The sequence below is a fragment of the Dicentrarchus labrax genome, unplaced genomic scaffold, assembly GCF_905237075.1.
Source record: "Dicentrarchus labrax unplaced genomic scaffold, dlabrax2021, whole genome shotgun sequence".
Classification (NCBI taxonomy): domain Eukaryota; kingdom Metazoa; phylum Chordata; class Actinopteri; family Moronidae; genus Dicentrarchus; species Dicentrarchus labrax.
Window position 1 is genome coordinate 27,945,362 of NW_026136721.1, and position 15,511 is coordinate 27,960,872.

A 15,511-nucleotide genomic window follows, 5' to 3' on the forward strand; every position below is an offset into this window, starting at 1 on the left:
GCCATAAAGATGTCTGCCAACCAAGAGAGGAGGCCTTTGCAGTCAACTGATTTACAGCTTCACCAGGCTTACAAAGATGACAATGACAGAATTATAGAGGAGATTATTTAAATTCAATAAGCAGAGAGACACAGAGCAGGATGTCAAATTTAAGTAGCATCCAAAACACGTGTCCCCTTCTCTGGCATAAGAAGTGTGACGCATTGGAAAAAGTATAGAGTGGTGGACAAAAATAATACAAACCACGACAGAGCAAACATTCAGGGTTTAAGATCAAAGGTGAGAATCAGTTCTGATGCGTGCTGTGATGTAAGTAACATGGCATGTTGTCGTTATTTACTCTGAGCCACAACCAACAGGCGACAGAATTGATGACAGTCTGCTGCAGTTCTGCCTGATCCAAAGCGTTGTTCAGTTTGGCTTAATTTATTGCTTTCACTGCTGACTGATTTCTACAATTGCATGACTATTAAAGCTCAGGATGTACAGTATGTTCTTACTGGTGCGGTGCTAAATGGGAGAAATAGAGTTGCAGTAGATGTCAGTGGCAATGGATGATGTCTGTCTGTAGTCAATCCAGGTACAAAAGAGGCATCAAAGCTGTTTACTACCACATTTAAATAACTGACAAGGACACACAGTGCACACAGACTACAGGGTAGCCTATATGAAAGTAAATTATCAGATGCACATTGATGAATAATGAACAATCGTTTTTTTATGAGTGTATACATTTCCTGTCTCATGAGGTTACTTCTGATATGTTTGTCCTGTTTAATTACAGTATGACCAGTGAAAGACGTTGGTTTGTTTGCTGGTTAAACTCCTGCTTAGATGTCATTGGTTGTGTTAGTTTTGTCAGTTAAAATACACTTATTATGTTATATGTACACATTTAGGTTGCAAAGACATTCATAATGTCACTGAATTCTGTCCGTTGTCAACACATATTGACAGAGACGATATTATCTGATGATATCGCTCTCCAGAGATAACTATATATCAGAATCGACATCTATGTTGGCCAATGAATAACACGAATTTGAAGTACAGCAATGCCAAAGATTGTCTGATGTCATTCAGAAGCACTGTCACCATTACACAGTTTGTATGAGAGAAAGGTTATTTTTAACTAACGTATCCCACCTTGTATTTATATATCTCATTATTATGTTTTGACAACTTAATTTAAGAAAATAAATTAGTTTATGTTATCTATTTTTGTAAAAATAGAAGTATGTTACATGTAGATTTGATACTAAGCTATATATTAAGCTTTTTAAGGATTTATATCCAATGCATACCCAGGGACATTAAGACTAAATCTATCTGTAAGACCAAGCACTGCTAAATGAAGATGCAAGGCAAAAGATAGAGGGAAGGTGAATTTTTAAAACTGAACAGGCCACTGAAAACACACAGTCTGGTATGAAACATGACATGGTTTCATCAGTTAGCAGAGCAAGCATGCCCTATGGATGTGCATGCACAGGGCGTGGAGCTGATTACTGTGAGTACAAGTGGAATAATGGGCCCATTATATTAGAATATGCTACTTGTTTATGCGACTTATTAATGGAATGACACTGAATCAGTTGGCTCTCATACTATAAAAAAATCTAACATACATTTACATTCTGAGCAGTGGTATTAAAAGCTTCATGCATTCAAGGTTAGGTCACAGATGGAAACATTTGGATATTCAGTATAATTTTTTTATAAAATATTTCCCTTCATGTGCATACACACACACACACACACACACACACACACAAGAACACAACACGTAGATGGGTACAAAGAGAGAACACCTTGTATCAAAACATTAAAAGTGGCCTCAGCTTCCCCTTCTTTTCTGTGCTAATTACCTCTCTCCCATCTCAATCAATAACATGCAAGGTGATTGTCTGGTTAACATTCTCCTTACATCCTTCATCAAACCAGCTGCCAAGCACTCTCTCTCCTCCTCTCTCTGTCTCTCTACCTCTGTTCTCTCTCTCATGCACACACATTTCCTCCAGGGGACTAGCTGGAAAGGGGTACAGCAACAGCACACTCAGATACAATCAGGACCACTGATCTAATTCCCTCTTGTCCATCTACACACACATTCAATTTGTTAGGACGCTTAGAGGAGTCTCTGGTGAGGTGTTTGTCTGACTAGATCTTTCTGGCACTGGGCCCCATGGTTTCAGCTAATGTGAATAAGAGTGTGTGTATGTGTGCATGCACAAATCTAATCCATGTCAAGATGTGTTTTTCAGCATGTTAATCTACTGAATATTCCCCTATACATTGGTCTTTCCACACCATTACAATGAAGCCAGTGTTAACAAGAGAACAAGCCACGGCAAGAAATCTGTCCCACAACATTTGTGATCCAAGAACAACGCGAGCAGCATATGAGAGTGTGCTTCTAATATCCAGTCAGTGGTCAACCCTTTAATAGTGCCGCACATTAAAACCTTGTCGCTATGTGCCAGCCTGCCTGCCTGCTGGTCCACCAACAAGGTGACTTCCCCTCCCTGAGAGAAGTATATAGGTCATTCTCTCTCTCTGCTTATGAAACCAGAGCAGACAGGCCAGGCTGCAGTGACTGTGCACCAACGGCTGCCAGTAGCCCAAAACTAAACACAAGCTACCAGACATTCCCAAATCAGGCTGTTTCAGCAGAGATGTTAGCCTACAGTTTGTCAGCATACAGGGTGTGCAAGAATAATGATGGAAATATGTTTTAATGAGCCCGAGAGAATAAGGAAATGACATGCAACAAAGGTCTGCAGTCAGAATCAAAATTGGGACGTTGTGGTTAAATGGTGTGCGTCTTTAACCACTAGGACACAAGGACACGCCAATTGAATTTCCTTTTTGTTTGGCTTGTCATTTTCATAGCTTAAAATATTTTGAGGTTGCAATTTCTGTCTGTTTCAATGAAGGCTTAAATGATGATGGACCAATGGAAGTAACATTGTGTTAAAGCTGGCAGTTCGAACTGTTAATTCTTGCATGTAGAGCCTTGTGTCACCCTTGATCTCATACTGAGAACACAAAGCCAGAGTGCAGAAGAAGCAAATTTGTAGAGATAATGTTAACTTAATACAGTATAACACACAAAAAAATACCCAAGAAAGTTCTGCAGTTGTGTGCAGACTACTTCTGTGTACTGGGACTGGGACTTTTTTCTTGACCCCTGTCTTCTCTATTTCTGGGTACAGTCTCAGACTAACTCAATGGGACTGACTGCACAGATCAAAGGTCTCATTCTTCGCTCCAGTTGTTGCTTTTTTCCCTTCCTACAGAAACCCCAGGGCAGTGGTTTCATTGTTTTCAGTGTCCTTTCATCTTTAAAGATAACACACAAAGCTAACAACTGATTTAGTTGCTGTTTATTTCCCATGAGGATACAGATGAGTGCAAGTACACAATGCCTGTTTCTTCCCACCAAAATGTACAAGCAGAAATTTGTATCTCTTACTAACTCTTGCTGCCTCTTTGCTGCTTCCCACATGAACATGCAGCTTAGGGAAGATATTAATGAAATGCCAAAGGAAGGAAATATGAGAGCTTGAAGCCAGACAAAGCCCACTGTGCCCACTAAAATGTGTGAGGAAGACCAAACCACAGGACAGATGTTTGAGCTCAAACTGGCCTCGTGCTTTTCTACAAGTAATTCGGATGTCACACTGGGAGCATTCTCCAAATGGTTCAAATATCTCCACCCTCTCTCAGCTGTGGAAGGAATGCTAAATCAGCTAAGACCAGAAAGGATAGCCAAAGATTTATCTGAATCCGGAAATATTGTACTTGATAATCACAGCAGAGACTTGAGGGCCTCAGTTCATTGTTATATTAACCATAAACAGGTCAAAATGGGTCACAAGAAAAGGTCAGAAGTCATCAGAGCTTGGCACAGCTAGAACAATTAGCTGCCATGGAAACGGAGCATGAAGTCGAAGAAAACGGACAAATTAGAGACACAAAGGAAGTCAAGGGGGCTGTAGTTATTCTGAGGTTATAAAGATAACATCATTATGGGTGAATAATGGGCCGTGAGACGGCTGTATGATAGACGACAGCAGGGCCCACGTGGTAAGAATGAACCCGGTGACCCACATAAGTACATTAGCATGACAGTAAACAAGCAGCTGACAGGGAGAGCTCTGTTCTATAGAAAGACAATGTCCTCATCATGCATGTAACACTGTCTGCCACAACACATACACACTTGTGTACTTTACTGTATTTACACTGCTGTAGAGCCATCCGCCCACTGTAAGATAAATTTGTGTGTGTGTGTGTTTGTGCGTGTTTTTGAGTAGACACACTGACTTGTTCATTCTAGAGGCTGTTATCACAGGGATAGTTCAGACAAGTACCATAGCCTCCCTGAACCTGCCCTCATGAAAGAGAAGCATCCTTGACTCTGCAAAAGGAAAAAAAAAAAAAAACACACACAGCTTCTACGGTATAGTACCTCTCTACAGTCTGGCCTACAATATTTATGTAATACACACCTTGGCATGCTGAAAAACCTTAAGCTAGACCAGTTCAAAGAATATTTATGTAACACACAACTTGGCATGTTGGAAAGGTAAAGGTAGATTAGTTTAAACAAGCTGAGGGAGATGTAGAGGAAGAGAAAGAGGACAAAATGGCTTACATAACCGTGAGCAGACAGTATAAACATTAGGTTGACACCCACTCACCGCCTCTCAAAGGGAGAGAGGTCTTATGGGTAGTGTTAGAGAGCCACCAGGGATTTATTTTTCCTGGTGAAGGTGACCCTGGCATTGGGCAGAGTACCTGAGCATACAGAAATATGAGATTTCCTCTTTGTCAGGCTTGTGTTACACTTGTGTTAAGGTTACAGCATAATCTACTCTGACTGGCTGCCACTTACGGTTAAGAAAAAAAAAATTTATAACCTTAACATGTTTCATACATTCCAGTTGGGACAAATATTAATCATTCATCATCAGTCATTTTTTCTCTCCAAGTTTATGATTTAACTTGTTTTTTTTAGAATAATAAACTAAATATAGACTTAAAATACAGGACAAATAAGGGGATTTCACCGTCAAATAAAATACAGTTCACCACAGAAATGGCTGGTAAGGAATCTGGTATCCCGGCTGTGATGCATTCCTTGTTTTAAATTCCAAGCTGTTGTATTGTCTCCCCTCCAAGGCTTATGCCTACAAACTTTAAGTGACCTTCCCCATAACAGCAAATCATGATTATCTTTCTCCTATAAATCCACTGTTTTGAGTGTAAACAAAGAAATGAGACAAGTCACAGAAATGCACGCACACACACACACTCAGACCTGTTTAGGGAGTTGATAGAGGCTCGGGCTACGGGTAGAAACAGACAGCGCTATCATTCTGATCTACACACTGTATTCAGTTTGTACTAAACATGTCTGAAGCTGTATTTGTCTTTGACTTCACAGCCACTCTTTGCTGAACTTTCACCTTTTCTTCAGTATGCAGAATGAACTAGGGATCTTGCAAAGACAGTGGCTACTGTTATGGCAGCAGGAGGGTAACTCAGCTGGTTTAACTAACCAGAGCTGTTTTAACTTGACCTAAATCACTTGCTGTCACACATAGTGAATGAAATTAATCACCTGAGATATTTTGGCTAAGTGGTAAAGCAAGCAGGCATGAATCTCAGGGAGATGTGGCAGGGTGTTATTATCTTGTGGGGAGGATTATCATGGCTGGAAACTCCAGTAATTCATGGCTGTCAAGGCCAGCAAGGGACTGATCACATCCATATAGTATAAAATTAGGCATGGGATGCCACTGCGTGCCCACAGCTTCGTTCATATTTTCTGTGTTGCATGACATACTTAAACTCTGTGTGAACGCTGACGTGCCGTAGCGTTATCCACGTTTTTCATACTTTTCAAAGTGCACACAAAAACTTTAGTGCATCCGTATTAAAATTCTACTTTTTGTATAATGCCACAACAATAAAATAAACAGTTCCTATACAGTTTATGGGGTCAACACACCCACTCATTCATTTCTAACCATATGCAGTGCCCAGAGTTCATTTACACACAAAGCATGAACCAGGTCAAAGATCTCCAACGCTGCAAGGAAGTCAATTTAGACAGATCTCGCATCTTAATACTGGAAATAATGTATGTGTACAAGGCTGAGTGGAAGGTTTATGGGTGTAAATCCCACACATTAGCTTGGTTACCTCAAAAGCTTTATCCATTTTAAGCAGTGGTTCTCAAACTTTTGGCATCTCCTCAGAAACCCAAAAAACGTTCACAGCCCACACCACACAATTTTTGGCAATCATTTACAAGGATAGGGGAACCAAAAGTGATAAAAAAGGATTCAAGTGGAATTTTAGTGAAGTAAAGGTCAATAAACAAAACTAGAATTTACATCATTTGTTAAATTTCCCCTACATAAATAAGAATTTGTTCTTAATATCTTAACTAAAAATAAAAATAAGGTCACGTTCATTCAACTTAGTTTCACTCCATATTTTTACGCTGGTCATCCACGCCCCCACCAGCACTGTCTCTATGCGCCCCACAGTTTAAGAACCACTGATTTAGAGACATTTTTCAGAGCCAGAAGTGGACAAAGCATCGAAAACCTGTGAAGTGTAGTTTTTATGCAAAACAACAACTACAGCCTTTACTGTCCCTAATTCATCCCCCATGAAAACAACTCCGCCATTCATTTATGCAGCTTTGTAGCCACCTCAGCCAATCTCCTTGTCAATTCTTGCACCACTGTTTTTATCGTCCCAAACAAAAGTGTCTTTGCGGTCTTAAAAAAGTTCGGTTCTCATGTGGACCTCACGCTGATCTGCTACTGAACCCCATAGTTTCTGTTTTTAGCACAAAGTTTCCAAGATCCTGTGCGGGAAAACAGAAACAGCCACAAAACAGCTGGGAACAGAATTCAGCTGACATGTTGAGAAATATGTTGTCGGGCATCAGGTTGATTGCCAAGCATGGGAAATCGAAAAACCATGCAAACAAAAGGCCGGTAATAAACACAATGTTCAACACATGAAGGAACATGAAATACCAGCTCAGTGACTTAAATCACATTTCCCTCCTGAACATAAACCTACATGATAACAACAAAAATAAGCACGGTCGATGGCTTAAATCTAACTAAATACACATTAAGGAGCCTATTTTCACCACCTTTGTGAAACATGACTCAAAACTGACTCTAATCTAGCTAACTGCCACGAACATAAACACAAATGGACCACTTCAAAGCTATGCTGATAAAACTGGTTTTGTTATAGACCCAAATCCTTTGATTTCAGTGGCATGGATGAACTTTAGACCTGGCCTCCCCTTGTGTTCATGTTTCAGCTCTATTCACTGCTTACTTTTCTTTCTCCCACCATCTCCATGTAATATCTGGCTCCTTACAAATGTGTCTACAGCCAGGTTCGGGTCCTGTTGCCTGTCCAGCAGGTGACCTCCAAACTCAGCTTAGAGGCCCTGGGACAAATGAGAAAAACAAATCCCTAGAGAGGGAGATTATCTTTAAGGGATCAGCACTGACCTGAGCCACCTCCTCACCACATACTCCTTACCTCTGCACTCCACTTTCTAGCAACAGTTAGCACACAGGCGATTCCTGTTTACCCTCACCTTGTTAAGTATAAGAAGGGTCTAGTGAATAAGATTATGGTATACAAAGAGCTAAACATTTGCATCTAAATTCTAAAACCGTAAAAACCAAATGAAATAAGCTTGTAGGTCCAGAGAAATTATATGTGCCAAAAAATATCTTATTCAAAAGGCGACCTTTTCCTTTTCTGTGTGATTCAAAAAGGCCTCACTCTGAATGTAGGTTAATGTACATTGGCGCTGACACATGTTGCCAGCAACCCTACGCATTAGCTGTCACATGCAATCAAACTCAACACCCACCAGTCATTTACAATTCTGCTGGGACAAAGATGGAGGAAGAGCAGGCACGGAGTCCGGCATGTGCAAAGAGGAAACGCTGCACGCGCAAACCATAACACATTAACATACATACTGAGGGGATAAAGTTAGCTACAGAAACTGCTATGTCGATCTGCCTGGAGTGTTATTGTATGTATAGTTTTATAGTCTAGTGGTTCACTGAAGTCACAGGGTATGAAACCACAACCTCAAGAAGTGGGCTGTGCATAGTAGCCAAAGCCAAGTCTCTGGTTGGCTCAGGTCCAGGTGGTTAGCACCACGGCAGCACATTCTGCATGTTAGCTCAAGGACTGCTGAGAACTGCTCTCCAGTCAGCCTCTCTATAGTATTTGACAGGTTCAACTGCCGAAGAGCAGTGGTATACCCAGTTAGAGGTCTTGCCTGCACTCAGCCATTTAGTCCAAAATTCTGCTGACAGCATCTTTCAGTTAATCAACAAAATGTGCAGATGAAAAATCACCTATACATCTACATAAATATGGATTTTTACAAGAATTCCGCATAGAGTTTTTGCATATTTTATTGTTTAAATAGCATATCTGTATATAAGTCCTAGTAGCAGGTGCAAAAGACTACTGCTCTATTTCCATATTCAATTGTTTTCCAGTTACATTTTTAGATGGTTCAATTAGACACAACAAAATATTCTGCCGTTCTGGTGATCCAGTGCTTCTGAATAGGAGGTCAATGCCCATCAACCCTGAGCAAATACAATGAAAAGTCCAACAGGATTATGACTACAGTTTGTCCAGCAGCATCAAACCTGCTCATTGTAAAGCTCGACATTATTTTCCTTAAAGGTCAACTTTAAGATTCTGACCTCAAAACTACAAAAGGTCCCACACATGCTGTACAAAATGCAAAAGAAAAGGAAGGTTAGAGGGCAAAGACACACACACACACACACACACACACACACTCACATACACAATGTCGGGCCAAACTAAATGTGTCTGTGCAATGACCTTTTTCAAATTCAGTGTGTTCACCTCCAAAGGATTACAGGCCCAGATGGCCACTGGATGAACAATGCAACACCTGCTGAGGGACATAGCGCAATTAGGTTCTCGCAAAAAACTACTGCAAAAATAAAAACCTCAGTCTACACAAGGAACACATACATACAGTATGTTCTAACTAATCTACCTCCTGACTAATCTCTCTCTGCACGACCACAGTATAACCCAACCTTTCCATCTACGTGCCATCTTCAGTCAACCTCTGCCCTTGCAGTGCACAAAAGAGATCTGTGGTTTTCTGAAATTTCTTATTTTAAGCAGGATAATATTGTATGTTTTAGGGATGACAATAATCTGCTTCTCATGGCTGATACCGATTTGATAACCACTAATTCATATTTTTGTTCACAAGCAATAGTTTTTACACACCTGACGGTAAGAAATGCTGAGACGTAATGAGCAAAGATGGATGATTAAATATTCTATTTGTTCTAACCAAATCTAACGAACACCACTATTGTTAATACAATAAAACCAAACAGTTCTGAATCTTCATACAATGGTTTTGATAGAGCATAAAGCCTTTCATAGGAGAATTTTGCATAAGAATTCAAAATAAATAATTATCATTATGGAGTGATAATTTATTGGCTGTAATTGAATTGTTGTGTTAATTTATAATAATCAAAATTTTCCATTATCATGCATCCCTAGTATGTTTCTGTTTGCAAGTGAAAGGTAGTGTGACTGAGTCTTAAAGGTGCAATCTGTGACTTGCTGCACATTCAACCTGCAGTAACAGCAACAGACGTATCTAGTGTCATGTTGAAGCTGTTTAACTTTGTTGTTGCTGTTATGCAGTTAAATTATTTTTAACCAAACAGGTAAAGTGAAATCCAATACCGTGTATCATTTGCTGAAGTGGTGAAGTTAGCCTGTACCAGTTTTGTCATTGGAACAGGTGCAAACCTGATTGACATTTCTCAGTTGTCTCATTTCAGACAAAGTCACGCACCCCTTGAAATTTGACTAGATTGGCCTTAACAAAGAGGAAACACTAAACTGCTTTCCTGAAATGGGATATAGAGAGCTGAATTTTCTAAGCGCTACATCTTAGTTGGCGTGTCCACGTCTTCTGCATGTCTACCTCCTGCATCTCTATCATAAGGCATGCACCAGGCCACCTGGTCACCTTAACACCAATTTATTTGTATTTTATTTGTATTTTATTTTTTTGCACGTAGCACAAAGAGACATGTGTTGGCTACGTGCAGAGAGAACGAGGAGAGGGGGAGTCAGGGAGAGAGACAGGAGCACAAAAATCATGAGAGAGAGGCTGTTTTTACCAACTGTTGTCATCTCTCATCCATCCCTCTCATCATCATTGTACCTACATGTAACACGTATTGTAGCCCGAAACATAATTTCCTGTTCAAAACAAGAGGTTAAAAATAACATCAGTCATCGTAACCTTGGCTCAGGTAAGAGGTGCCTCACAGGTATGGCTGACTATTGATGTATATTTAATAAGGTGAAAGATTTGCAGTGGTGCATGTGGCTGCCCTTTCAGAGCGGGCGCCCATGTCACCTTTTTGGGCTGGCCAATTCCAGGGATGTCAGCAATGGTGAGGCAGACTGGAGGAGTGCAGAAAAAAAGGGGATAAAGGACCGGACTGGACTACAAAGGAAGGAAAAGAAAATATTTAAATTGTACTCTTACATTCACAGATGAGTTATTGTCTGGCTGATTCTGACAGCCTTCAAAAGACACACTGATCTTACCCATACACAAAGAAACCATTCTTAAAGTGAGTCAGTTTGAAATAGTCACACAATGGTTGATGCTTAACTCTTACATGTAGGACTGAACAATATGGTTGAAATAAAACTTTTTTTCTGATATGGGAAGTATAACAATATCGATGAAGAAAAAGATTTACTTTATTTAATGCCAATGGGGAAATATTTTTTTTACTCAGTGTTTATACACATACAAAATACAATAAAGTTCACACTCCATACTGTTATGCATGCTGGACTTGAACCAGCATCCCTCAGGTTCCCAAGCCAAGTCCCCACAGACTGAGCTACTGCCACCCCATGAATGCATATGACAAATGCATTTTAAATAGACCTATCAAACTGACATTCAGTTAAATGAACACTGGCATCAGATAAAGCTGTTATCATTCATTTAGACACAATTTTGTCAAACAACAAAATGATGCACTCATGTCAGTGCTAAAATGATTAGTCGTAATTAATCACAATATATCACATAAAACTGCAAAATATTTAAAGGTCCCGGATTCTCCAATGTAAGGATTTGCTCATTTTCTCTGTATTATATCACTTTAATCTGAATCCCTTTGAGTCTGACACTTTGGGCTCTGGGAACTTGTAACAGGCATTTTTTTGGGGGGTATTTTATAGATTAAACTATCAATTCATCTTTAGAAAATTGAATAATCTCAGCCCTAGATTGTATTGTTACAATATGAGTGTACTGGAAGCCAATAAATGTCGATATTGAATAAAGACATTTTTGAAGGTGTCATGTTTGGCTTTAAGAAATTGTGATTGCTCTATTTTATGACATTTTCTAGTATTGATAAGCAGATTAATTTACTGAAAATGAGAAAAAAAGTGTTCTAAAACTGATTAATTGCCCAGGCCTACTTACACATGCCCTCGTTGACATCACCTGACTTCACCACATTTACAGTACGTCAGAGAAGAGGAACAGTAGTATGCATAATGAAAATGAAATGGTATGTACTGCTCATCATCTGACTGCACTGTCCTTGCCCTCTTTCTTCAGGCTAGCAGTCACATGCGCCCAAATATATTCATCAACATACAGTTGCAGGCGCAAACACACACATGTACCATTTCCCACTATGTTGTAAATCCCTTCACGCTGCACTTTTAATAAATCATAACATCAGGCTTTGCCACTAAGACGCCCTTTTCAAATAAAACATTCGCCCAACCAAATACTCCTGGGGCTCAAAATATCTCCCACATTTTCCATCTGAGGGAAATACTGTCGATTCAGAGGTTTCTCTCCTTCCTCTCTCTCTCTGCTGCTCTTCTCCTCACTGTCTTGTGTATACACTACATCTCATTGTTTGAGGTGCATGAAACTCTGAAGATTAGGGTAAATACATGACATCTTGAGCTTATCGCATAAATATTTAAGAATAGGAGACATGTCTCAGGTGGAGAGGGGGAGGAGAACTATCTCAAATATGTGGAGTTTCTTATTTGAGAGGTGTATGAGGGTGATTGTTATGAAGAGGAGAAATAAAGGCAGTGTTTTAGACCGGCTATTATAGAGATGGATCTCTTGTTTAAAAGGAGACTACTCGTTGGTCTAACCTTCGTAGATTTTTAAAAATATTTTAATTACTTCTTCTGTGAGCAGGAGTTTAGTCTCAAGTGACATACTGAGCTCTTAAACGGAAGGCCATGGGGATTTACACAGTGAACAAAGGATTCCCTATTGAAACACTGGCTTTGTGCAGCAGAAAAGCAGCTTGCAGCTCTACATTTTCTATCTATTCACTGTTCTGCTTCATGTTGCGAAACCCGTCGGCGCTAATGAGTGGCTTTATAAGGGGAAATAGAGCGTAATTGGTTTTTCTGAGCGCTACAAAGACATTGGTGGAAATGGGAAAGATGTCTGTCAATCTCACATCAAGCATATACCTTCTACCACGACCTGACTGGCACACTACATCCAGATTTCTGACACCATGTACTGTGTAGCACATTGACGGCCTCTCAATGTGCCACTGACTCTTCTTTATGTACTCTGCCCCTAGGGTCTGTCTGTCCACAGAGGCTTTATATGAGAAAGCCTGTCATAACAGCCATGTTCGAGTGTGAGGCATGCCCATTTCATTGGGATCCCTGGCCAAAGCATACAAACTCTGGTTACTGTAAATTCAGGATAAGTGCCAGGCTGCTCTGAACAGATCTGTCACCACCAAATCCCTTTGGGGAACAGAGGTCATAATTTCCATTTAACACCTACTGCTCCCACACATACATGTTACGGTTTATAGCCTCACATGTGTAAAGCATATCTTAAAGAGACATATTTTTCTGTGTTTTAGGTTTTATAGCCCAAAATAATGAAGCCTTATAAATTCAAAAAGGGCCCCAAACCTGAAGCCTGGTGCTGCTGCTGAGCTAAATAAATCAGAAACTGGCTAGCCCCATCAGAAGTACAAAGAAAAAGAGATTTGTCTGCTGTGTTTATTATGTTTTTCATGCCTGAATTTTATTTGTGTCCATGTTGTCTCCACGGTATCTAACCCAAAGACCCTCTTCAGCAAAGGTGAATCACCTGTTCAGAAAATCTACAGAATTGTGTTCTTTACAACCTTTCACTGTCTCCTCACAAGATTTAAGTATTTTATTTAGCTCTGCAATGTAAAATTCCTCCACCAACCACTTTGTCACATGTTTGAGCTCCTTGATTCAACCTTCCTCTCATGCCACCTCTTTGTTGTTGACGGCTACCTTTCGCACGCGGCGGAAAGGTCCTTAGCCCAGCTGCTGCTCTTCCACCATGACTCTGTAAACACTCAGCCGTCTCGTCTGAGCTTCTCTACTCCTTCGCGTCTCCCCTCTTCTCCTAAACACACACACTGCGTGCATTATCCCTGTAATCTTTGCCTCCTGCTGAGCAACTTCTTCTAATTTATGTGGATTAAAGCCATTTGTTGCAGAAGGCAAAGTGTGCCATCATGGAGCCAAACATCAACAGTAGGCTCTCGCTGGAGACATACATCCTATATTGTATGGACGGAGGCGTTTAAAAAAATCCATACATGTTTAGCTGAACTGTCCTTAAACTCATTGCTCCCCACAGCCCTTTTGTGCCTGGGCTGAGCATACAAAGGACTATTTTGAAAACTTGTTTTTGTTGTGATAGCATCAGTTGTTATTAACGAGGAGCAAATGCTGCGTAAATGAATCTGTCTGAGCTCCTCGCCCTCAGCCATCAATCAGAAGTAATACGCTCACTGCTGATTTAATTGGGTTAGAATGGCTGCCACAGTGCAACACAATGCTATGAAGCCTCATGTCAACTATTTGTTTGTGGGCCCCCCGTCTGTATTCTTTTGTCCTCTTTCCCTACCTGCATTTGAAACCTGACGCACAGGGAAGAGGAGTGAGAAAGCACTGAAAGAGTTTAGCCATCCTTTGCAGCCACAGCGTATGAAGCTGTTCCAACTGTCTGGCACCCAAGGGAGCCGTTCTAGTCACACCAAATCTATCCAGAGAGACAACAGTGGACTAACAGTAAGCATAGGTTGTTTCAGGTCTGTCTGTGCAGCATTAGCATGTATTCCCTTGGTCTTTGGCCAGGGTAACAGGAGATTCAATTTCCCCGTTTCTGGTCCACTGAAATCAATTGGCGCAGTTAGGAACAGCAGAGTGTGAATGATACAGACTAATTCTCTTGGAGAGAGAGGTTAATGTGAAGTGCACAAGGTCAGTGCATTTATAAAGGTAACTTTGGCTTTGCCTGTGACTTTCTCTTCTGTTTTTTTTTCTCTCTGTGTCTTTCTTTCTCTCACATGAACACACACACACAGCCGCAGAGTCCCTTAGTGGTTTCTTTCTCCTTCACTCGTTCACTCTCCCCTTCTCTCCCTCTCTGTCTCTTTCTCTCTCCCACATAGGATCTCACATAGTCTGAGTTTTCTCTCTTTCCCACTTTCCTCCCATTCCCCTCTTCTCTCACTCCTCTCTTTCTGCATGCTAAGGAAGTGTCTCTTTACACGTTGCAGGGGCTCAGAGAAAGCGGTGCTGCAATAATTGGATTATTGAGCAATCGGCAAACAAACATAAGACACAAAGCACAGGATCAATGCGAAACGCTTGCATCATTTGAGGTAGTCAAAAGCAATCAAGAGTACCAAGAGGGAATAAAGTTGTCAAACAACTTGCTCTCAGGATAAGTGAGTTTAGGAGGAAACCGGTGTTGTGACGACAATAATAACTTATTTCTTATTAACTTATTAAAGGAATCTTTCCTCTACGCAGACACTCCCTGTCCTGCTCAGTCTGGTGAATTTGGATGAACGTATGTCGCAAGGCTTAAACTGAGCCCAGCAGTGAACAACACAGTCTGTCTGTGGCCAGTGAAATAGCTTTGGGTTTCCATTGTGTATTAATGTCCAGATGGACAGTTGTGTAGTAAACTGCTGCACTTCCGGTTTACAGCCAGGTAGTGCTATAAAGTGGCTAAATATAACAGCGGCATCAATGAAAGGCAACATAAAACTGTGTGGAAACTGTAAAAATGTGATAGTGATGATGATACTTGGAAAATAGTTAAATGTTCACCAGAGTTTCCCAGAGCCCGTGATGACTTCTTCAAATGTCAAACAGCGGCATCAATGAAAGGCAACGTAAAATTGTGTGGAAACTGTAAAAACGTGATAGTGATGATGATACTTGGAAAATAGTTAAATGTTCACCACAGTTTCCCAGAGCCCGTGGTGACTTCTTCAAATGTCTCGTTTTGTCCAACTAACAGTTATTTTTATTGGATTACTGCAAG

The 15,511-nt window shown here is 40.5% G+C and overlaps 1 protein-coding gene across 1 annotated transcript in view; it reads right to left on the reverse strand.

The window, feature by feature from the left end:
• Nucleotides 1-15,511, reverse strand: part of nr3c2 (nuclear receptor subfamily 3, group C, member 2) — a 74,547-nt gene that overhangs the window by 31,233 nt on the left and 27,803 nt on the right. The gene's annotated exons all lie outside the window — the stretch shown is intronic.